This window comes from Suricata suricatta, chromosome 10 (assembly GCF_006229205.1).
Source record: "Suricata suricatta isolate VVHF042 chromosome 10, meerkat_22Aug2017_6uvM2_HiC, whole genome shotgun sequence".
Classification (NCBI taxonomy): domain Eukaryota; kingdom Metazoa; phylum Chordata; class Mammalia; order Carnivora; family Herpestidae; genus Suricata; species Suricata suricatta.
Window position 1 is genome coordinate 69904530 of NC_043709.1, and position 23742 is coordinate 69928271.

The following is a 23742-nucleotide window of genomic DNA, read 5'->3' on the forward strand; positions in this document are numbered from 1 at the left end:
CTGATGCTTTAACCCACTAAACTACCCAGTCGCCTAACAACAATTTAAAAAATTTTTTTAAATGGCCCTATTATGGTGCTCCAACAACAAACTCAGAAGTCTGTAATAAATAGAGTTCCAGTGAGCTATGTATAAATGAATATAGGTACAGTTATACTGAAAGCTGAGTTCCTCTGAAATCCTAAAAAAAAAAAGTTCCTGTTTATCCTCAAATGGTGCTGGGTATAGTCAACTTTCTGTTACATGCACACACTTAACCATTTGTCATCTAAGGTGGCAGCCGCTCCTTACCATTTATCATTAAGGACTTTATCCGGTCATCTTCTTCAACTTCTACTCTTTCTTGACCACTCTGGACAATTCCCTTTGTAGTGATTTTTCTACCATTAACAATTTTAGTACAAGGTGACATAGATTTGAGGTTACCCATCCCAGTACCACCAAAGGCCACAGAAGAAAATGAAATGAACCCCCCCCACCACCACCCGGTGACCTGATGAGTGGAAGGGAGTAAATCCTGTATCAGTGAAGAAAATCCTTCTTCAAAAGATGGAAATCCACTGAAGGCAGAGGAAAACCACCTTTGCTTCAGCTCTTGCTTCTGTAAGGATTTCTTTGATTCCGACACAAAACCAGCCCCCAAATGGGTCTTTGAAGAAGTCGAATGAAAACAGGTCCCTTAAGCTAAGAAATATTCTGAAGACCTGGTCTGGGCTGTGGAAGGTGCAGCCAAACTGAAAGGGACTGTCGAAATGACCGCCACCTCCACCTAATCCTTCTTTGCCATATTGATCATGACGTCCTGCAGCTGATAACACCTCAGCTACTTGTTTGGGTTTTCTCTCCACTTCCTGTATATTTTCAGTAATTTTATCAGGATGCCACTTCAGTGCCAGTGTCCTATGTGCCTTTCTAATATCCTCGACTGAGGCATGACTTTGTCAGCCTAAAACTTCAGAGTGATCTACCAGGCCAACAGGCTGTGGACTAAGTGCGAGGAAGAGCCAAAGGGCGCACCAGGCTGTTGGGAGCAGGGTGCAGGAGCCACCGGAGGTGGGCGGGGCGGAGAGGAGGAACCTAGGGGGCGCGTGCGGGAGCTGAGGAGCGGGCACGAGCCACGAGGGGGCAGGGGGCGTTGCAGAAGCTCCAGGGCTGCTGTGGGCGCCGGATTCTCACGGGCTGGCGATGCTGGAGCCACCGGGCGGGGAGGGAAGTGGGGGGGGGGGGCATGACCAGAGGCCACGGCCTCGGAGCTCTCCGTTTTCTCCCTTCACCTACAAACGAGCGGTGAGTAAGGTGTCACTTGTTATTCATCCCATTCCAAAGAAGTAGATGCTTGTCCAGTGAGCCTACATATAACTCCACTTTTAGGTTCAAACTTTTCAAGTAAAAACTGAAGTACACGTCTATTCCGTCATCTTTTCTTGGTTTGTTGGGTCGTGTTTTCCGGAAAATAACGAATATTGGAAGAAGTCCCAGAAAGACTGGGGCAGGGCCACTATACGTCATGCATTTTCACATAGAATTCTACTTTCAAATAGTTTTATTTTCAGCCTTTTAGTTTGGAAAATGCTATTTTCTGAGGTATATGTAACTAAGTTCTCCGAGCACCACCACAATGAGAGATGCACGATCTGCTTGCAGGTAGGACAATTAACTTCCCTGTTAAAATCTGTTGTTGGTGGTGGTGGTGGTGGTGGTGGTGGTGGTGGTGGTCAGACCACTTGCCTAAGGCTGGGATGAAAATTATACCTACACAAAATTTTAATGTATAAAAATACAGACATAGAAGTACAGGGAGAATGCCGGTATGAGTGTACAGGAATTTTGCATTGCATAGTGGCCTCTGTGAGTCATACAAAACTGGGTTCATAGCCCTTCCTCGGCCATTTTCGAGCAGTGTCAGCTTGAGCTAGGTACTTAACTTCTGAAAAGCCTTAACATCCTCATCAGTATAAGGGCTATAAATGAATCTACCCAACAAGGTCCTCACCAGGATTAAATTAGATAATCTTATAAAACACTTCACAGAGTGCCTGACGTGTAGTAAGCACTCCATAAACATGCGTCATAGTCTTTTCTGAGACATTGCCGTCTGCTCTATAGGCTGATAGTTTCCAATATGTATTGGATGAAGATCATAAGACCCCAAAATGATGGCAAGTCCTCTGAAATGCATAATGACTCTCTGTGGCAAATAAAGTGCTAATCTGCCATCTATATACCACCGTCTGACCTTGAAAGTATTTTCCAGACTCTGGTGAAAGTCATAGGAGCTCAGGTTTGCAATCGCAAAAGGAATGTGGCTCTTAAAAGCTTACGACAGGCCACAGATATGGGGCAGTTAACTTATCTAGAGGAAATGGGCTCTGGTTTTCTTTGCAGGCCTCAGATCCAGGAGCTGCAAAGTTGAGTCACCAGCTTGCTATCTGACCCCAGGCCAGCCACTTAACCTCTCTCTGACCTCATTTCCTTACTTAAAATCAACTCTCTGCTCATGTTCCGTTCCAGTCCTTATCTCTGCCCACAAAAATGGGTAGTGACTAAGATGTCCTGAAGATTTTGAAAATTAATGATTCAGTGAGACAGGTATACAAACTAGAACGGTGAAAGGTTTGGAAATGAGTAAGTCCGGCTCTGCTTTTTGGTGTTTTTGGTATTATTTTAAGAACTCTCTTCCTGGAACAAAATCACCAACCCAGACAATAAGCTTTGTCTGACACTGTGACCCGAGTTGCTGATGAAGCTTTCTTGTGTTGGTATTTCTGGGAGTGACAGAATGGAAGAGAACAGGAGCGCCTTTGTCAGGAGGTAGTCAAGAGGGAAATAAATTTTAGTTATTTAAAGAGAATTCAGGACAAGTGAGGCAGTGTCATTTGTGAAAGAACTAAACCAGCAGCTTGGATTATTGGGTTTTACCCTCAGCCACTGTCTCTACCTAACCTAGGACAATTTAAACACTTCCAAGTAACCATAGGAGTATTCCCTGAACTAATTAGCTGGCCCAACTACCAACTCACACAAAATAAATGTACATATATGCCCCTCAGTACTCACTCGGGCAAATTTCCCACCTCCCTGGGGTCTACTGTGAGCACCTTGAACACAAAGGTCTATTATGTGGGGGGGGATTGCCCTCACTCACACAATGATGAGCTCCAGAAATACTGCTGACAAAAGAGATGATGAGGGAAAGTGTCTAAAGTGTTGCATCTAAAAGCAACTGAAGTTTCCCCAATTTGTCAGAGTTTTTCACGTGTCAACCATCTTCAAACAAAAATTTATGGAATATTCACCTTTTCCTGCCTTCTGGCTGACTTGACATTAGCCGTATCACCATGAGTTGACTTCCTGGCCTATAACAATTTTTCTGTTTCCTTACTTGCTAACACAAGCAGCCCTTCCTGCTTCTCATTTGACCCTTTGAAGTGACTGAGAAATCAAATTAACAAGGCATATCAGTTAAAGTTAGATTCAGCTGGGAGTAACAGAAACCCAAGTGTAGAAGCTTCAACGCAACAGGCGTATTTGCTTGTGTAAAGAAGTGCAGAGCAAGAGGTAAAGAGGACTCCACAACGCCATCTGAGGCCTGTCTGCTCTGCTCTGTATGACTTGTCATAGTCTAGGAAAGCTTCTGGGTCTCTAACCATTCCAGCCCCCTGCCAAGCAGCGGAAAGAAGGACAAAAAGGTACAACTCATCCTCTTTTTTACAGAGCTGTCCTGAAAGTCCTACCAACATTTTTATTACAGTTTATGGGCCAAAACCTAGCCACATGGACTACACGTAGCTAAAAGGGAAGCACAATTCTCCAAACCAGCATTTTACATGTATATTCAAAGACTCTAAATGCTTCTGTTTGTTTACTTTATTATCTCCCTATTCTCAAAATGTAGAGATTGCTAGAAATCTGGCCTTCTGATAAGCAGCAATTATCCGGAATTGTCAGGAATGGAGCATTACAGGGAGATGTTATCACTGTGTACCGGTGCTGGGTGACATTTGGAAAGCAGGCAAGATCTCATCCTTTCCGTAAATTCTAAGACCGTGTTTTACAATCTCTTAAAATCCATGGCTTCTTTTAAAAACATAAAAATCACATGCCTTCCATTATTATTTGAAAAAATTAAATTAGATTTTAAGATTCAAATAACTCAGATCATAATAATTTTAGAATATACTTTTCAAAATAAGCAAACACTCACACCCACCAATGGAGAGTCTGAATTCACACCTGCCACACTAACAATCATCTGCTTTGAGAATCACTATTCAAAGGCAATGTCAAGCAAAGACACACAGCGTTGGTAGATGGTTTCACAAGAGGCTTGGGAAGGCTGAGAAGATGAACAGAGTCATGTCTCTGGATCCAGATCTGGTTATTTGGACTGCTGATTTATTGGCCACCAAATTGGAGAGGTAAACTGGAGATCTGATCCAAATTAACTGTAGTGTTTATTGACAAAAACAGAGACATTAAGGCTAATGAAAACGCATTAAATAGATAATGCATTTCAACCAAATGCAAGGATATGTCATATTCATGGAGAAGATGACTGTCAGAAAGCGTATTTAAATCTTCCAAGTACACATAGATGGCGTCATGCTTTTCAGGGACCCAACAACTCATTGAATGAATGAATGGACATGGTACGGTGATAGGCACAGACCAATAGATGAAGAGAATGAGATAGTCAGATGAAAGGAACACCAAATATCTCTGTGGTTTCCAACCTGTAAGTAGAAGATCCCAGAGGGAGCCTAGTAACCTTTACAGACGTCTTCAACTCCTTATATGGAATAATCACTTTCTGTGGCATGAACAAAGGAAAGTACAATCACTATCATGATAAGGTGGTATGGTGTGCCAGAATATACCCAAGAATCCACAAAGCTACTTATAAGAAGTTTAACAAGAGAAAATCTTAATCTCCCAGGCAAATGCTCAGAATCTGATAGAGAAAGGACAGCTTCAGGTTTCTAGCTCTGTGGAGCATTTCCTTTGTATAATAAATTCCTAAGGTTTCCACCAAAGTAGTCCTTTAAGACTAAGAAGAGAGATTACCAGAGCCTGTAAGATTTTCCAGCACATCCCAAAGCAGTGCGCAGCATCAGCATTGGAATTTCTTTGAAGTTTTCTCTTGAATATGCATATAAATTGTATTCTACCCAATAGATAGTATTTTTTCATTTTTAACTTCACTAACATTAAACATGATTGCCATATTCTCCCTCTTATTATACCCTCCATGCCTCCTAATATTCTGAGAGTCCACATAGCTCATTTTAAAAACTGAAGATCTATGGGGCACTTGGGTGGCTCAGTTGGTTAAGAGTCCGACTTCGGCCCAGGTCATGATCTTATGGTTTGTGAGGTCATGCTGTGTGCTGACAGCTCAGAGCCTGGAGCCTGCTTCAGATGCTGTGTCTCCCTCTCTCTCTACTCCTTTTCCATTCATGATCTGTCTCCCTCTCTTTCTCTCAAAATAAAGAAAGAAAGAAACAAACAAACAAACAAACAAAATTAAAAAAAAAATTTTTTTAATCTGAAAATCTGACCTGCAGGTAACCCAAGGGATTATTGTGCTTAACCTTGCTTGAATATTTTTATGTGCCACTAAGATAATTTTTAATGGGGTTAAAAAAGGCTCAGCCCTTAAGTATTTCTAAATTATATTCTGCCATCGCAGTTAGCTGGGCCTCCCCTGGCTTCATCAGCTGAGAGGGAAATGGGGAAGATTGTAAACTACCAGATGATAGTTAATCAACCACATGAAAGGAAGAGAGAAATGGATTTTATGGAATAGCATCTCTGAAAGATCACTAACATGAAACCAGAACTATGTTTTTCAAACACATGTAGGAACCTCTTTCAAAGGGAAATTACCCATAATTTTAAGTGAGACCTAACCATTTTGACTAAAATGGCCTCTATCAGAAGGCTACTAAATGTAAATAACAATAGTATAAAACTTGGTATTAACTATTTCTGTTTATATTTTTATACAACTACATAATCAAAACAAATTTACCTATTAAATAAAAGCAAAACCAACAAATTAACAGTTTTAATTTTATGTAACCTATGATGTTGTATAGAAAATAAATCTTCAGTGTGAATAAGATTCTGTTTATTACATTTTATTTTTTTCAAGCAACTGTAAATTAAAACTTGAGCACAGAAATTGCAGAATGTTAGTTACAAATTAGTCACCCAGATGACCAAGACTATGCTTCAAATTTTAATTATCATAAAAGTGAATGAAAAATATTTTAATTATCAAATACCCAGCCTTCTAAGGGTATATCTATAGACTACCACTCCTCCATGCCAAGTTTAGATGCATTGATCTAGCGGAAAGAATAAGAAGATATAAATATAATCAGAGTTCTTAGCATACTGCATTGTTTATCTGTTTATGTGCCTGTCTCCAGCAGTAAAGAGAATATTCCAAAAAGAAATGCATAGTCTGGTTCATTAGTATATTTCTAGATCCTAGTGCAGTGGCTGGCACATAGAAGGCCTTAGAAATATATTTATTGAGTGAACAAATTAATTTCCTAGATTTCTACAAAAAAAGTTTCAATCTAGGTGCTGATCAACAGGGTAAGAAAAAACTGCTCTAAAAGTCAGTGGAAGATGTGCAATGATAAAACTTTGATCATTAATAGAGACTCATCTCTATCTGGGAGCATGATCATAGCAGCAGTTGAGGTGTAGGGAAGGTCTGGGAAGTGACTGGAGTTAGTTGTGTTGCCAGAAGCTTTGGAGGAAATTGTGATTCTAAAGGATAAGGTTACCAGTGATGTGTGTTGGTTTATATTTTACTTTCTTAAAGAGCTCTTTCTAGAACCCCAAAATAATTTTCAATTTATTTGAATATTAAACTCAAAAGGGAGATGGAACCAGTCATTTAAACCCATTTTTAAGTATTAATAACATAATTGTGAAATATGTTGATCACGTAATACTAATTTCATTTTCCTGCCAGTTGAAGAAAAGCTGGGAAAGACATTAATTAACCAGGATAGCAAATTTCTTTTATTTCTTTTTTCCTTTTTTTGAACATAAAAATAATCTTATATTTTCCTGGGTATGAATTATAAAAGTAAGTAAGTGAAATGAAAAAGCCATATTATTTTAAAGGAGGCAGAGGATAAGTTTTTGTGTATACAAAAAAATTTAGAATTCAATGTGTAATTTCCAGTCCTTTCCCTCTCTCCTAAGAAGATTAACAGTAATATATTCTCTGTGCAAAGGCCTAACATTGGAAAACATTACTCATTTTATCCATCCTAAGGAACAGGTGTGACAAGAGAGACTGATCACATGATCTGGTAAGAATGGAGGAAATTACATAAAAACACTATCTCTGTGTAATTTAAGATACAAAAGGAAATTTGTTTTAACTAAAAGCTTCCTATGTTGAGAGTTTATAATTTAACTGTTACTTTTCCTTATGTTTACTTGTTCAAACTCCCCTTTTTAATCTTAAAATATAACCTAATTACACTGGAAGATTTCCAAAGTGGAAATGTATAACTCTAGAATAGGGTCCATAAGAATGTTTTTTGCTAGGTTGTTGCTTGATCCATCAATTAAAACTCATTTGGGGTCATTACCATGTGACTAACATGTTCTTATCTATATTTCCCTTGATTCTGAATTTTTTATTTTTAATTTAACATTTTAATATAGTATTACTTGAAGTTCCATCACAAATTCATCACCTTGAAGGAATAATGTGGAGGATGGATAGATGATGGATGAATGCACACACAGATGGATGGCTGGACAGATGGGCAAATGGGTGGATGGATATACAGTGAGGGAAATAAAACTCTATTAGCACATAATTCAGTGAAGATTGTAAGACAACATATTAAAAAAAAAGCACAAAAATGTGCAATACAGATTCCAATGCTGACAGAATCCAGGAGAATTGATAAGTGGTGGAATTGACAGAAAAAAATGTTTTATGTCTTTTAGTCTCACACCAAAAAACTCCAACACCACACTGAACACACAGAGTTTTCTTCTTTCTGTTAAGGCTGCATTCATGGCTGGGGAAAAAATCACATGAGCTCTCTCTTCTTCCTCTCAGCAAAGTCTGCAGCTTTTATAGCTTTCTTCCGGGTCTCTAGTCTTCTTCCCTCCCACTCTCAGAAGGCTGTATTTCTCATTCACCTGTAGAAATCAGGTGAATTTCCTCAATCTCTTTGTTGTTGAATCCAATGAATACATTTTTGTCCTTGACTTCCTTGACCTCTCTGAGGCCTCTGACCTTGCCTGTGGCTTTTCTTTTATTAATACACTCCCGTCTTGGCAACTGCAAAGTTCCCCTTGCCCAGATTCCCTCTTACCTGTCTAGTTCATTCTTCACTAGTCCTTTCCTGGTTCTTCTCTGTCAATTTAGAGTTGCTATTTATATTATTAGCAATTGGTAAAATAATGGTGCCTTACCAAAAAAAAAAACAAAACAACAACAAAAATTCCCAAACTCAAGTGCTTACAGTAACAAGCATTTATTTTCATATTTTCAAGTCCACAGCCAAACTGCAGTTCAAACTGAGGTGGAGGGGAGGGTGGCTCTCTGGGTCAGACTGTGTGTCAGTTGGACATGACTCCAGGTTGCAAGTCAGGCTCAGGTCTATTCTACCTGTTTTCATTCTGGGCCCAGTCTGAAGGGACCATGACAACTGGGGCATGTTTCCCTCACAGAAGATCACCAGAACATAAGAGGGTATGTCTGTTCATATCATGCCCACTAACATTCCATTAGCCAAAGCAAATCATAGAGCTCTGCCCAATGTCAAGGTATGGGTGTAACATTTATCCACCATGAAGACACTGCAAGGATGTGGATATATTATAGGATTACCAGGAAGTAAGGAATTCACAAATCATTTGATTTTGTTTTCCAGGGTTCTTTCCTCATTCCCTTTCCCTTCTCCTTTCTTCTTAGGTTTTAGCAGTACTCATTACATGTTAATGATCCCCTCCCTAATCTATAGCTTCAATGCAGATTTTCCTGCCAATTTCCAGATCTACGTAACCGATTTCCAAATCTCTGGTTGGAATTACCACAGGCTTTTGAAATGCAAGATGAAAGTAAAAGTTAAGGAACTGAATTTCTTACCTAATTAATATTTAGTGAGGGGGTGTTATGTATCAAGCTCTGCTCTGCCGATAAAAGATAGAACAATGGAGAAGGAGGAGAGGGAAGAGAGGTAGGAAGGCGACGAGAAGAAAGCAGAGGAGGGGGAAGAGAACAAGGAAAAGAAGGAGGAAAGAAGGAAGGGGAAGAATAAGGAGAAGTAGAAGAAGGAGAAGAATGCGACCCTCATGTTTCTTACATCCCAGATGCTTGTTAAATAAATATAAATTTTTAGGTATCAGTCAGGGTTGCATCACTATGTCACTACAAATAATGTAGAAAACTAATTTGTTATAGAGGTTAGACCATATGCAACTATGAGAGTATTCTCTGCAGGCTAATGGAGGAGTCTATATAGGCTGTTTTCTCTGTAACTAGGGTTGGTCCACTATAGCTAATTCATTCTAGGTCAGCCAGACTGGCACTAGGGGGGGAAAGCTGAATGTAGATGAGAAGAAAGACGATCAGAAGCCATGAGGATGAACTCGGACCTATGTCTGTCTCACATGTCAACCTGGGTGCCCTAGGTGACCTGCTGGTTCCCTACCCTGTGAAGCTGCACATTCACTTGGCTTAGCACTTGGGGAAGCTGATGGAGGGGACCTGGTGAGAGTTGAAGGAACTGCAGAACTGGGAGCTACCCTGAAGCTAGGAGAGCCAGCAGACCTGCAGCTATGTGGGTGGGTTGCTACAGTGGCTGGTGCCTGGCACCAACCTTGAGAACTTAGTATGGCTGTGACTTCACCTGAGCTTTCCAAACCCTGGCCAGAATGTCTCCTGTGGCTGATACTAACTAAAAACCATGGCGCCTGGGTGGCTCAGTTGGTTAAGTGTCCAACTCTTGACTTCAGTCAGGTCACAACCTCATGGTTCATGAGTTCAAGCCCCACATTGGTCTCTGCACTGTCAGCACAGAGCCAACTTGGGATTTTCTCTCTCCCTCTCTCTCTTCCCCTCCCCCACTCGTGCACACACTCTCTCTCAAAATAAACTTTAAAAAGAAAAAATACTAACCAAAAACCATACAGGGAAGAGAATTCTGGGAAGCATAGTTCCAGAGTACATAAGTCGACAGTACAAAGTCATCAGTTTGTTAGAATATGTATATTATATATATATGTGTGTGTACATAATAAATATACATGTGGTACATAAATATGAATATTATATATGTGTATGTATATGTGTGTACATGTGTATATATGTATATAGAATGTATATGTATAGTGTGTATATATAGTATAGTTCTATATATATAGAATATCTATATATAGAATGTATAGAACAATAGACTATAGTATGTATAGAACTCATTTGTGTGTATATGTATATAGTATAGTTGTATATGTAGAGAACCTATATGTATAGTGTGTATATGTATATAATTCTATAGATAGAGAGAACTTAAATGTGACCTGAGTAGTATGTAGAATTTATATAACCCTAGAGGTGAGAGGATTCACCCAAAAGGCAAAAATAAGTATTAACAATTTGTCATGCTAAACAGTTTGGCCTAGCTTCAGAGGCTTATCTTTTAGGAAAATGTGATTAATAATATACTTACCTGCCCGGTGACCTTACAAACATTTCATAGAACCTGATCAAAAGCTGCTAGTAAGTGAATATACAAATCCAGGGTGTTGAGTATTTTTCATCTTTTAGAGAAAAAAATCATACATATAGACAAAAGAATCCATTCTTTACATGTCCAAGAACTTCAGGCCACATAGGAGCCATTTACTACTCCAGCAGAATAATTTATTAAGGGCCTAAAAAAGTACATGCACCAACTCCATGACTAACTTAACATGCAGGTAGTAATTTACTCTTCTGGAAGCATCTGGCTCATCACTTTTCCTCTAGTTTTCACACGTACTCTGAAGAAGGTGTCAATCACTTGACTATCTGGGTACAATGGATCTAATTTAAAACAGATGTCACATCTCAATAATGGAAAGAAGGTTCTGCTCAGGAGAATTGCTCAAGGGGACAGGAAATGCTTGCAGCTGGCCAGCCCTGAGGCAGAGCCCATAGGCACAAACACTGTTAGGCAAAGGTTTCAAGTAGAAGTTGACCTACAGTACCTGCAAACATCCTCTTTCTTTACCCTTTTTCCCCTTTCTTTCTCTCTCTGTCTACTTAGCATGCTCCCTGGTTCTAAGGAAAGAAGCCAATAAACTAATTCACACTAAGGTGTAAAACCCTGATAAGACAGCTATGGGATATTCACAAGGTCATAAGCCAAGGAAAACAACAGAGCAATGAGATGTGAGGGAATCTTGAGCCAATAAGGGAGGATATAAACCTTTCGATTCCCTCACATTAATCCCTCTACTCATTTAGAGCCTGTGTTATGCCCTATCACGGGGGAGGGGGGGGGGCTCACAGATGGCAGGAACGAGGACTGTTTTTATTCAGCGCCAGTGCTTCCCCAACTCCAGATGTAGGGGAAACTTCAGCTTACCCTTTGTGCTTATTTCTTATGAGCAACTTAGGTGTTCTAACCAATAACAGGCCAGCACTATCCCCTTCTATATGCTGCTTTTTCTACTGACTGAAACTCAGAAGCAGTATGCTCCAAATATCTTTCTCAGTATTAATTTCTCTCAGTACTGACATCTATCCCCAAAACTAATTGATAGGACAGATGGAGATAGATCAATAGATGATAGAATGATCCTATCATAACAGTGAAATGTGAATTTTCAAGTAAGAGAACAAAAAGAAATGAAATACAGAGAAGCCTGGAAAGATTTCCTTTCTTGAGGTTGGAAAGGCTTTCAAACCAATGCTTGAGTGTACACACTGTATAGTACTATACTTACAACCCTCTGGATTCCTAAGGAAGCATCCTTAATGGTCTAGGCTTGAATCATCCTGTCCTGTTGTCTGCCCTCCCCACTGTGCCAATCCGCCATATCCCCAGCCCTTAAGCAGCTCAGATCCATGTTAATGCCAAGAGAGCACTGCATGGGGCTCCAATTTACTGGAGCCAAGGGCAAAAATAAAGCTATGAAATTGTTTGCAAGAGCTTAAAATAACTAGTCTGGCAAAGCTAAGCTACACTTTGAGAGAGACAGCAGGGCAGCAGAAGAGAGAATTGTAACCATCCCACTGCCCATAAATGACCTCCCTGCTCTGCCCAGTGGTGCACTTCCTCCCTATGAGAACATCTCCCCTAAGGCAGTGACCGTCATTCAGCTTTTTATTTTTCACCCACATAGCATCTTTTAAAATGTCTACTGAATAGTAAAAGACCAGTAGCAATGAGAGAAGGGCTCTTAATGTAATTTAATATGACTTCAGAAACCACAGCCAGGAGACAAATACATCAGTGGATGTATTTTTCTTTTCGAATGCCCAAAATTTACTCATCATGAATCCTCTGTTGTAAGCATGTCCCAAAGGATTGCAAAACAAAAGCTAGATTCACCGGCTTCTTCCTTGCTAAACAAGACTCACCCTGTCCCTTGGGGCAGCCAGCAACCAAATAGGGTTTTCACCCTGCCCCACAGGGCAAGCGACTGAAAGCAAGAAGGAGCCTAAAAAGAGGAAGACTGGGTGGAGGAGGTTCCAGCCCCACCCGCACCGTCCAGGGCACCGAACCAAGTCACTTGGATGGAAGTCCAACAGTTGAGGGCAGGTTAATCAACACCAGTCTTGGCGTTTCTCTGCAGCAGGCACAGAACCAACACGATGCACCATGAGGTGCACAGACACTTGCCTTCTTGCCAAACCCTCAGGCAAGCTGGATCCGGTCTCCATTATCTAATTTGATTCTGGGCCCCTAGCTACAATGGTGGATGAGATCCAAATCCTAGTAAATCCCCATGCCCTGAATGGTTCCCAGGAACTCAGGTCAGCTCTGGCACCTCGACAGAGTCAAGGCTCAGACTACATACCTTCCCCTTCTCCTCCACCAGCAAACAGTTTTCAAGCTGGGCCCTGGAGACTTCCAAACTGGAGGGAGCCAGAAATTAGACAGGATATTCTTAAACAAATATGAGCAGAAGCTGGCATTACCACAAGGCTAGGATATCTGAGATGCCAGGAGCCCTTATGCACTCCTGAATATGCGGACTCTCAGACTGATGACCAACATTTCAAAGTTTCATATCTCCCTCAAATGTCATATTAAAGACTAAACTTACCCTAAATAAATCTATATTCATCTATAGCCAAAAGCCTCACAAGGCCTTTTTTATTACAATTCTGGCTACCTGATAACTTTAGGGGGCTTAGAATCAACTTTTGGTTCTTCCTGGTATCTCTAGAATCTAACATTGAGTCTGGCATACAATGTATAAGAAACAAAACTTTATTGAAGTGAATTATTCTTATTGGTAATATGTTACATATCACAGATCACATACTTCCTTTTGTTAAACATATTTGCATATTACACTGAATTTACTTATATGCCATATTATAAGCTTATAGAGGATGAGAGGCATCCTAGGTGACCAATGAATACATGTTCATCAAATAAATGAAGCTGAAGAAATCATGAATTTCTCAGAACTATGAAATTTTTAAAAAAACCATTTCAGACTTACTATTTTGAAATATCTACCACTGAATTAGCCACTATTGCTAAGAATAACGTATATTGTGTTGAAGATTGTTGCAGAACGATGTATATTGGCTTTAAACATCTCTTCTCATCAATATTCTAATGAGCACAAAGGGGAAAGGAGAAACATCCCCCAAATGTCAAAGGCTTATTTCAAGAGCAAAGAGACTTATTGCCTACCAGTTTCTATACTAGCAAAGCTACTTGGCAGCTCGCTATAATGAGAAAGGTATCCATAATGTTGGTAGTCCCTGGCTACCAGCTACTTGTCTCTGGGCTTGTTACCCAGTGGTTTGCACCATGGGTATATATATTATTTGATTAATATACTTTCAGTGATAATAAATTCAAATTGGTGAATTTTACTAGAAAACAGGAAATTCTTAAGTAAAGGTGAAAATTTAATGCAAATCAACGTCCTCTGCGATAGAGGTTATGATGCAATTTAGTAAATGAAACAGTATTTCTCAAAGAGTCTAGAAAAATAGAACCTGGATGACATCTTAAATATACACCATTCTAATTTTACCCAAGCTAAATAATTGTATGTTATTATAATAATACACACAATCACCAGGTAATAATAGGGTTGCATTCATATACTAAGCACTTTACAAACTATAAGTACAATGGTTTTTGCTGTAATGATTACCATCAAGTTTGCAAAAAGCTTGCTGCCTCCATTTTCACATGCTCACATGCCCTAGTACAACTGAATTTTCCAAAATCCTTACAAAAATCACAAAGGCAGAAGATAACTGAAAAAGAGAAAGGTGAAGGAGGTTTGCTATTTGCAAAAGGATCTTGGTTTATGAAAAAGAGCATGAATTTAGCAGTTAGACTAATCTGGATTTGAATCCTGGCTCTTATGTACACGCCATGTGACCTTGGGCATGTGATTTAACTACTCTTTTCTAATCAGCAAGAATAATGATTTAAAAAAAAAAAACCCTTCAGAAAACCAATGCAAAGATTAAGCCATAGTAATGTATGTGAAAGTACCTTGCATCACACTTGGAAGATAGTACATGTTCATAAATATTTAGTTTTCTTTTTTATATAACATAGAGTGAATGCTTTGCTTAAAATTCACAGCTGACACTGGGGAGTATGAATAGCTTTGCCTCCCCCACTCCATTTTCCCCACATTCTCTGAGGTAGCCAGGCCCCATCACATTTCTACTCTCCATTCTCCCCTTATTCTTCAGGTAAAATGAAATTTTTGGTCTCAAATAACTGAAATTAAAGTGAGCTAAATCAGGATACCTTCCTATAGACAGGGGAGGTTTTCGGGGGATGGTCTAGAATTTTTGATTCACCTTAGTATCCTAAACCAGCATCAGAGAAAGTAGTCTGTGAGGTCTTTCATCCAAAAAAAAAAAAAAAAAATATATATATATATATATATATATATATATGTAAAATAAACCACAAGGTGAAAAATCTGAGTTCCCCTCTTCTGGAGACAGGGTGGTAACTAGTTCAGTGGAGACAGAAAGGAAAATGCTGTGTTAACCAACTCAGAGTTCTTTCATATCAAAAGTTCCACTTGTGCTGAGAATATATATGCCCTACTTTAGAAGTTCTGGAACTCTCTCCAACCAATAAAGGGAACAAAAGCTTTAAAACTGAAAGCTCCTAGTATGGCTTCCCTTTAGGTTATATTTAGTTCGATAAAGGAAAAGTAATTTACCTGGAAGATTTATTATGCATTTCCAAAAGGTAGACATTTACTCTCTCCTCATGACCAGGATTAGGCACAATTATGTCATTAACCTTCCAAACATTCCTTTTGGATGGTGGTGAATTTCCTAATAACCATTATGGTCAAGCTGAGGTCAGAGGTAAACAAAAGGTTAAGTATCACAGACTCTAGGGTCATATAACTTCAGAGGCAAAAACCACGATTGGAATCTTGGTTCTCTGGCTAATTACCTCACTGCCATCCAGACTGGTGTGTCTCTTCTGATGCCTATAGAGACTTTTCGGATATTCACAGGTCATGAAGAGAGCTCAGAAGGGATGCAAAAAAATGATCAACTAACGAGGGACAAAAAGAGAGGCTCTCTGCCTGCTTCATCATGGTTATTTATGGCCTGCCTATCAGGGACACAGCTTACACCACTAGGGCTTTATAGAGAAAAATCTAGACCAGATGAGCAAATGTATTCAATGTGGTCAACCAGTCTGGGACAGAGCAGTACCAGCCAGAACAGAGACAAAACAGGGCTCTTGCAGCTGACCTTTTTCTCATGCTCTGTAGTTAGGACATAAGGAGCAAATTCCTTATTACTATCTAGTTTACAGCTTATAGCTTAAAAAAGTTAAAATAACTGAAATGTACTGAGATTCTATTGCATGCTATATACTATGTTGGACATTCTATATACATTTTTTTTTTTTGAGAAAAAAGAGAGCGCTCAAGGGGATGGGGAACAGAGGAGAGGAGAGGGAGAGATAGAATCTTAAGCAGGTTTTATGCCCAGTGTCTGGAGCCCAAAGTGGAGCCCAATGTGAAGCTCAGTCTCATGACCATGAGGTCATGACCTGAGCCAAAATCAAGAGTCAGACATTTAGCCCACTGAGCCACCCAGGTGCCCCATATTTTCTTATTTAATCTTTATAAGAACCCTACAAGTTATATATTATGCTCCCATTTTGCCACTGAGAATACCAAGGGTCTAGGAGACCAAGTGATTTATCCAGGTAAACCAACAGAGCTTGGACTCTAACCAGGCAAGGTTTAGTAGACTCCAGAGTCTGTGATCTTTCTGCTGTGTTTCCATTTTCTTACAAAGAAACTCTCTATAAGGTGAAGGCCAGATCAGACCATTCTTCTCTCTAGACCACTCACCCACAACTTTTGACAAGTGTATTTAGCTGGAATTGAGTTCTTTGAAGTAAAATGAGTTCAACCCCAGGAGCCAGTTTGCCTTCTATATGTGAAGGAAAGACTGTACATAGATGTAAACCACAATACCTCATGAATCACAGGATCCCCATCACCCAAACTATAAACTTTCATAAAGGGAAAATGCTGGGTTACATGACTGCCTGAAATGGTTGTAGACTCCATTGCCTCCTAGGATAGTAGTGTTCAATGTTATACTTGCTAGAAACATAACAAAAGCATAAAAGATAATCTTTAAAATAATCATGACCTCTGTCATACCCTTTTTTTGTTGCTTTTTTCCCCTCTACCCCTGATTTAGGACCTATCTCTTCTCTCTAGAATCCAAAATGTCTAGAGCAAGGCTTCTCAATGTCAGCATTGACATTTGGGGCTGGATAATACTTTGGCACAGTGAATGGGGACTGCCCTGTCCATTGTGAAATGTTTAGTAGCCTCCCTGGCCTCTACTCATTTAGATGCCAGTAGCAACACCCTCCCCAATGATGAATCAGAAATGTCTCCAGATGTTGTTGAATGTCCCCTAGAGGACAAAATTACCCCTGATTAAGAATCACTGGCCTCAATTATGGACTTAGTTACTAAAAAACTCTAGGGAGCTCTAAATAGAATGTTATTGTACAGCTCTGGGATCATTTTCAGGACACAACAATGCTTGCTCATTATAAAAGGCTGGTATTCTAGACTCAAAAGAAAAGTAGATGGCAGCCTCCAGGTGTTATCTGCGGTGAAGGAAAATAGAAAAATTCCAATCTTAGAGAATTTTGCAGGAGGCTACCATCTATTTCCTAGGTAGTAAGTGAACCAAAAATAAATAAATAAGAAGAATTCTAATATGAAGAGTCCATCTTCAACATGTGCCCTTGTGGGGACCCCTGGGTGACTCAGTCAGTTGATCATCTGGCTCTGGATTTCAACCCAGGTCATGATCTCGAGGTTTGCGGGATTAAGCCAAGCATTGGTCTTGGCTCTGACAGGGCAGAACCTGCTTGGGATTCTCTCTTTCTCACTGCTCTTGCTCTCTATCTCCCTGTCTCTAAAAATAAATAAATTTTAAAAATAAAACAACAAGGGGCTCCTCGGTGGCTCATTTGGTTAAGCATCCAACTCTTTATTTTGGCTCAGGTCCTGATTTCATGGTTTATGGGTTTAAGACCCGTGTCAGGTTCCTAACTAATAGTGCGATGCTGCTTGGGATTCTTTCTCTCACCCTCTCTGCTCCTCCCCCATTCACATGTGCACACACTCTCTCAAAATAAATAAATAAACTTTAAAAAAATAAAACAAAAAATGTGTGCTTGTGTATGTACCTTTTCAATTGAATTTTCTTAAACTAGAATAAGTGATGGAAATGAGAAAAACACAATTTTCCACTTCTACCCACAATGTTATTTAGTTTTTCTTTAGTGCAAATAAATCAGAGACTAAAATTTAAAGCTACTAAGATGGCTTCCCTTCTCAATTACACTTAAGTACCAGTTAGTAAGAGCAAATTTTCTTTTTAAAAGTATTTTCTTTTATTGTCAATATGTTGTTTGAGTTTTGCAAAATTACTTTAAATCTGCAAAGTTTTTGTCTGTATTCCTTGGCCTTAATAAATTTATAAAATGAGGAGGAAATGGTACAACTTATCAGTATAAATATTGATTTAGTTATATTTGATCTTCTTTCTACCTTTTTCTGTTTTAAATTTTTTGTAATCTGGCTTGAGTCAGTTTTATCAGGAATTAATCATTGAAGTCCTTGTTTGTTAGATTTGTCTGTGAATAACAGTGTATTATAGGTGAGATACCTATCAAATCTCTCCATGGGCTGCGGTACAGAGCCAGCAATGGGAGGGTTAGATTGGGAGGGGCTAGAGATAGAACAATTTGAAGTAATAGGACACAGGAACTATCTAATCAGCAGAGAAGTCATTCCATGTTGTTAAATAGAGATAGAAAGCAGAGTATATAGATAAAAATAGGGCACATACATAATGATTTAACTGTCACAACAACCCCAAGAGGGAGATTATGATTATCTCATTTTTCTGGCAACATGGAGGCACAGAAAAGTAATAGTTCAAAGTCAAATAGTAAGAGGCAGAGGTGGAACTTAACCCTGGCAGTTTGACTCCCAAACTCACTCTACTAGTGCACACAACTCTTTAGGAGATTTAGAAGCAAGGATCTAGGAAGAAAATGGGATCATTTGTCCCAAAGAGTAAAGTGATAGATCATTAAAAATATGGCCACCCTGAAGGAAGATCTAGCAATAATTCTGTTAATTTCATCAACATACAGAGAAATTCTTTGGAATTGGGAAGAAAGGAGCTTGAACCATCCCTTTCTGCTATCTATACTCATTAAATTAGCCATGTGATTGCCAAATGCCAAGCTTACTTGGAAGATTCCGCCATAATGTTATTCTTTAAAGGTAAACAGTTTTGTAAATAAGCATCTTCCCACTCCCACTCCCACTGACAACTAAAAAGCAGCTCTCTGTAGGAGGCTGAGTAATTACCTCAGATCTGGAGTGAAGGACTCTAAACCCATGAGGAGATTCTTCATGATTACCTCAGAAATACTGCTGTGCTCCAACCTGCTGCTACTATTTCTCTTTTCTCTGGTCTTAGAGGTACCACCTTGCTTTCCCTGGTTTCCCCCTTCAGTCTTTGCTGCCTCCACCTGCCCTCTCAACATGGACAATCCAGGGCTCTGTCCTCAGCCACCATCATGAATCCAACCATCTCTCCTAAAGCAATCCTAAATCTCAGCCTCCAGCCTGACCTCCCTGCTTAATTCCAGACCCACATTCCTAGCTTCCTGCTGAACGGTTCACTCGTTAGTCCAAAACGGGACTCACATGCTCCCCCCCCCACACACACACACAACTAAAATAAGGAAAATACTCATGTCAGTGACCATAACTAATTTAAGTCACTGTGTCCGTCACCCAGTTCTCTTTACTATTTCTCTCACATCTCAACATTTACCTGATGCTGGCTTCAAAGTTGCTCTGTAAGGTCACATACTCACAGTTGCTCTGTAAGGTCACATACATCACTTTTACTTCTTTCTCTTCATTTTTATAGCCCACCTAGATTTCTTCAGTGAGCTTCTAACAAGTTACCCTGGCTCTAGATTGCACTGCCTAGTACTGTAGCCGTGAGCCACGTGTAGCTAAGGAGTGCCTGAAATGTGGCTAATCTGAAATGAGGCATGCCCTCAGTATAAAGGCAGGCTCCGTTTGAAGCTTTGGTTGGAAAAAAAAGAATATAAGATATCTCATGAATAACTTATATAGTGATCACATACTGAAATTATAATATTTTTATGCATTATGTGAAAATATGGAATTACTCCATGTTTCATCTTATATTTTTTTAATGTGGCTGAATAATGGCCTCCCAAGGTGCCAACATCTGAACCTTCGGAACCTGTGAGTATGTGCCCTTACAGAGCAAAAGGAACATTGGAAATGTGATTAAGTTAAGGATCCTGAAACGGAAAGATCGTCCAGATAAGTCCAGTGTCATCACAAGGGGCCCTGTAAGAGGGAGACGACGAGATTTGACTGCAGATGATGTTACACTACTAGCTGGGAAGGAGGAGGCCGGGACCGTGGCCCAAGGAGTGGAGGCTGTCTCTAAAAGCCAGGGGTATCAAGGAAACAGATTCTTATCAAAAGACCCCAAAAGGAAAACAGACCAGCTAATACCATGATGTTAGACTTGTGGCTTCCAGACTGGTGGGAGAATAAATGTGTATTGCTTTAGGCCACAAAGCTTATGGTAATTTGTTACAGTAACAGTTGAAAACTAGTACATATGGCTACGAGGAAATTTAATTTACATGTGGCAACCCTTGTAGTTCACATTAGGTTTCTGTCGGAGAGCACTGCTCTAGAATCTTCTCCCTGTCAGTCCATTCCCCAGCTAGAGTGATCTTATATCATCGCTCCTTTGCTCAAATGCTATCGATGGCAAACAGGTGGATAAAACGTAGCCCAAATTCTTGTTTGGCTCTCAGATCTCTCTCCATAACCTCCATCACTTCACATTTGCCAGCCTTTGCCATTTCACGAGCACTACAAACCCCTAAATATCTTATACACACACACACACACACACACACACAAATATGTACATATACATATATATACATATACATACACATAGATATAGTTGACACACCCAGTGTTACATTAATTTCAGGTGCACAACAAAGTGATTCAACTTCTCTACACCTTACGCTATGCTCACAAGTGCAGCTACCATCTGTAACCATACAGTGCTATTTATTACAATACCATTAATCGTATTTACTATGCTGTACCTTTTTCCCTGTGACTTATTAATTCTGTAACTGGAAGCCTGTATCTCCCACTCTCCTTCACCCACTTTGCACATCTCCCCATCCCCCTCCCCTCTAGCAACCATCAGCTCTCTGTATTTATAGATCTGATGCTGCTATTTTAAATATCTTGTCTTTCAACCAGTTTGGTCTACCTCTATTGCCTCAAATTTGCCTTATTTTCCTATTTTTGCCCCCTTTGCTTTAAAAAATTTTTTTTTAATTTTTTAATGTTTATTTTTGAGAGAGAGACAGATGCAAGCAGGGGAGGGGCAGAGACAGAGAGAGACACAGAATCTGAAACAGGCTCCAGGCTCCAAGCTGTCAGCACACAGCCCAATGTGGGGCTTCAACTTCAGAACAGTGAGATCATGACCTGAGCCAAAGTCAGACTCTTAACCGACTGAGCCACCTCGGTGTCCCTTTGCCCCCTTTACCAAGATGTTTTCTTACCCTAAATGCATTTTATTTTCATTTTTGACCATCAAAATCCTGTCTATCCTTCCCAATTTAATTTAAATCCCAATTCTTCCGTGTAGCCTTCCACACTTCCCAGTAGGAATTAATGTAGCGCCACTCTGCCTGCATCTCTTAGTGTGTATTATCAGTTGTCCCACAGCATAACTGAACTCTGACCAAGGGACGGGCCAGTGCTGGAGCACTTCCAGAGACAGGAGCCTCTGACCCATCCTGTTCTGTGTTCACTAGTGGTGCTCTCCCTGTGCCAGCAACACCAGTGCACAAGTTGTGGGTTTGCGTCCTGAGGGGCACCTCTGGGTTTCCGCTCCACTGTCGTAGTATGGGTGCTGAGGATTGATTTCTGGGCACAGTGGGACTGTTCAGAGAAGGGGCCTCCAGGAAAGACTGGGCTGCCTTTGTGAACTGGTGGAGTTTCAAAGCTGGTAAGATTTGAGATTAATGCTTCATTGATACAATTGCAACTGTGCTTATAAACTGGTGAAAGCTGGAGACAGAGATAGGCAAGACAAACTGTGATGTCAAATAAAGACTTTAAACAGAAAAGATGGGTTTCTCAAAGAACTTGGATAGTATTTATGCCAACCTCCTCATTTCTGGAAGAACCACAGCCAGTGGACGGGTGTCATCCACTCAGATAAACTACCTTGCCCAGTCATTTTTCTGGGGCAAGATCTTTGAAGATATATATATATATATATAATATTTTAATAAGCCTTAATTTTAAACTTTATTCATTTAAAAATCTGTGCTGGGGAAAAACATCCAGATGAAAACTGTTATACAACTTCAACATTAAAGGTCCCTTGATTACATTCGTAGGTGATGACAATTCTCCATGCTTAGTTCCCTGAGTGACACCAGCTGTCCACCATAAAAATTCTGAAACATTTCCACAAAGAACAATATGTTAAATTATTCCACTTTCACCACCTTGTGAAAGGCATAGCCCAGTGCCCATGACCTAAAATTTCTGCCTTCAGATGGGTCAGGATGAAATTGGACGTAAATGTAAGAAAAGCATCTTTCATTCATAGAGTGATATACATGCTGCATTATTTTGGTTGATCTGCAGAGTAACTTTGGAGGGTTGGTAAAACAGATATTTTTATCCCTGTTTTAGAACTAAGGAAGTTCCTAAAGCTTGGATGTGATAGAGAGGAAATTCAAATTCATGTTGTCACGTGATCAGAAAACATATCTTAAAATGTACAACTCATGGACTGTTAGATGTTTTAAAAATCACTGTTGGGACTCTTACATCAAAATAAAAAGCTTCTGCACGGTGAAGGAAACAATCAACGGAAGGAAAAGGCAACCTACAGAATGGAAGAGGATGGAAGAAGATACTTGGAAATGACATACCTGATAAAGGGCTAGTATCCAAAATATATAAAGAACTGATACAACTCAACACCCAAAAAATAAATAATCTAATTAAAAAATGGGCAGAAGACATGAACAGACATTTCTCCAAAGAAGACATCCAGATGGGCAACAGACACATGAAAAGATGCTCATCATCACTTATCATCAGGGAAATGCAAATCAAAACTACAATGAGATGTCATTTCACACCTATCAGAATGGCTAAAATCAACAACACAAAAGACAACAGTTGGTGAAAATCTGGGGAAGGGGGAACCCTCATGTGCCATTCAGAATGCAAGTTGGTGCCACCACTCTGGAAAATAGTATGGAGGTCCCTCAAAAAGTTAAAAATAAAACTACCTTATAGTCTAGTGATTGCAGTATTGGGTATTTACCCAAAGAATACAACAACACTAATTGAAAAAGATACGTGTACCCTTATGTTTATCGCAACACTATTTATAATAGCCAACATGTCTATCAGTTGGTGAATGCATAAGGAAAATGTGGAATATTATTCAGTCATAAAAAAGAATAAAATCTTGCCGTTTGTAACAAGGGTGGCACTAGAGATTATAATGCTAAGAGAAATAAATCAGTCAGAGAAAAACAAAGACCATACCATCTCATTCATGTGTGGAATTCAAGAAACAAAACAAGCAAAGGGGAAAAAATAGAGAAAAAGCAAGAAACAGACTCCTAGCTATAGAGAACAAACTGATAGTCATCAGAGGGGATGGGTTAAATAGGTGATGAGCATTTTTCATGATGAGCACAGGGTGATGATGTATGATGTATCAATTTTTAATTACTATATATCTATATAGAGAGGGCTTACATGTGTGTGCAAGCAGGGAAAGGGGCAGAGAAAGAGGGAGAGAAAGAATCCCAAGCAGACTCTATGCTCAGCATGGAG

General features: G+C 39.6%; 1 pseudogene; it reads right to left on the reverse strand.

The window, feature by feature from the left end:
• Nucleotides 1-268: 268 nt before the first annotated feature.
• Nucleotides 269-1509, reverse strand: LOC115305237 (annotated as a pseudogene).
• Between the last annotated feature and the right edge of the window lie 22233 nt (nt 1510-23742).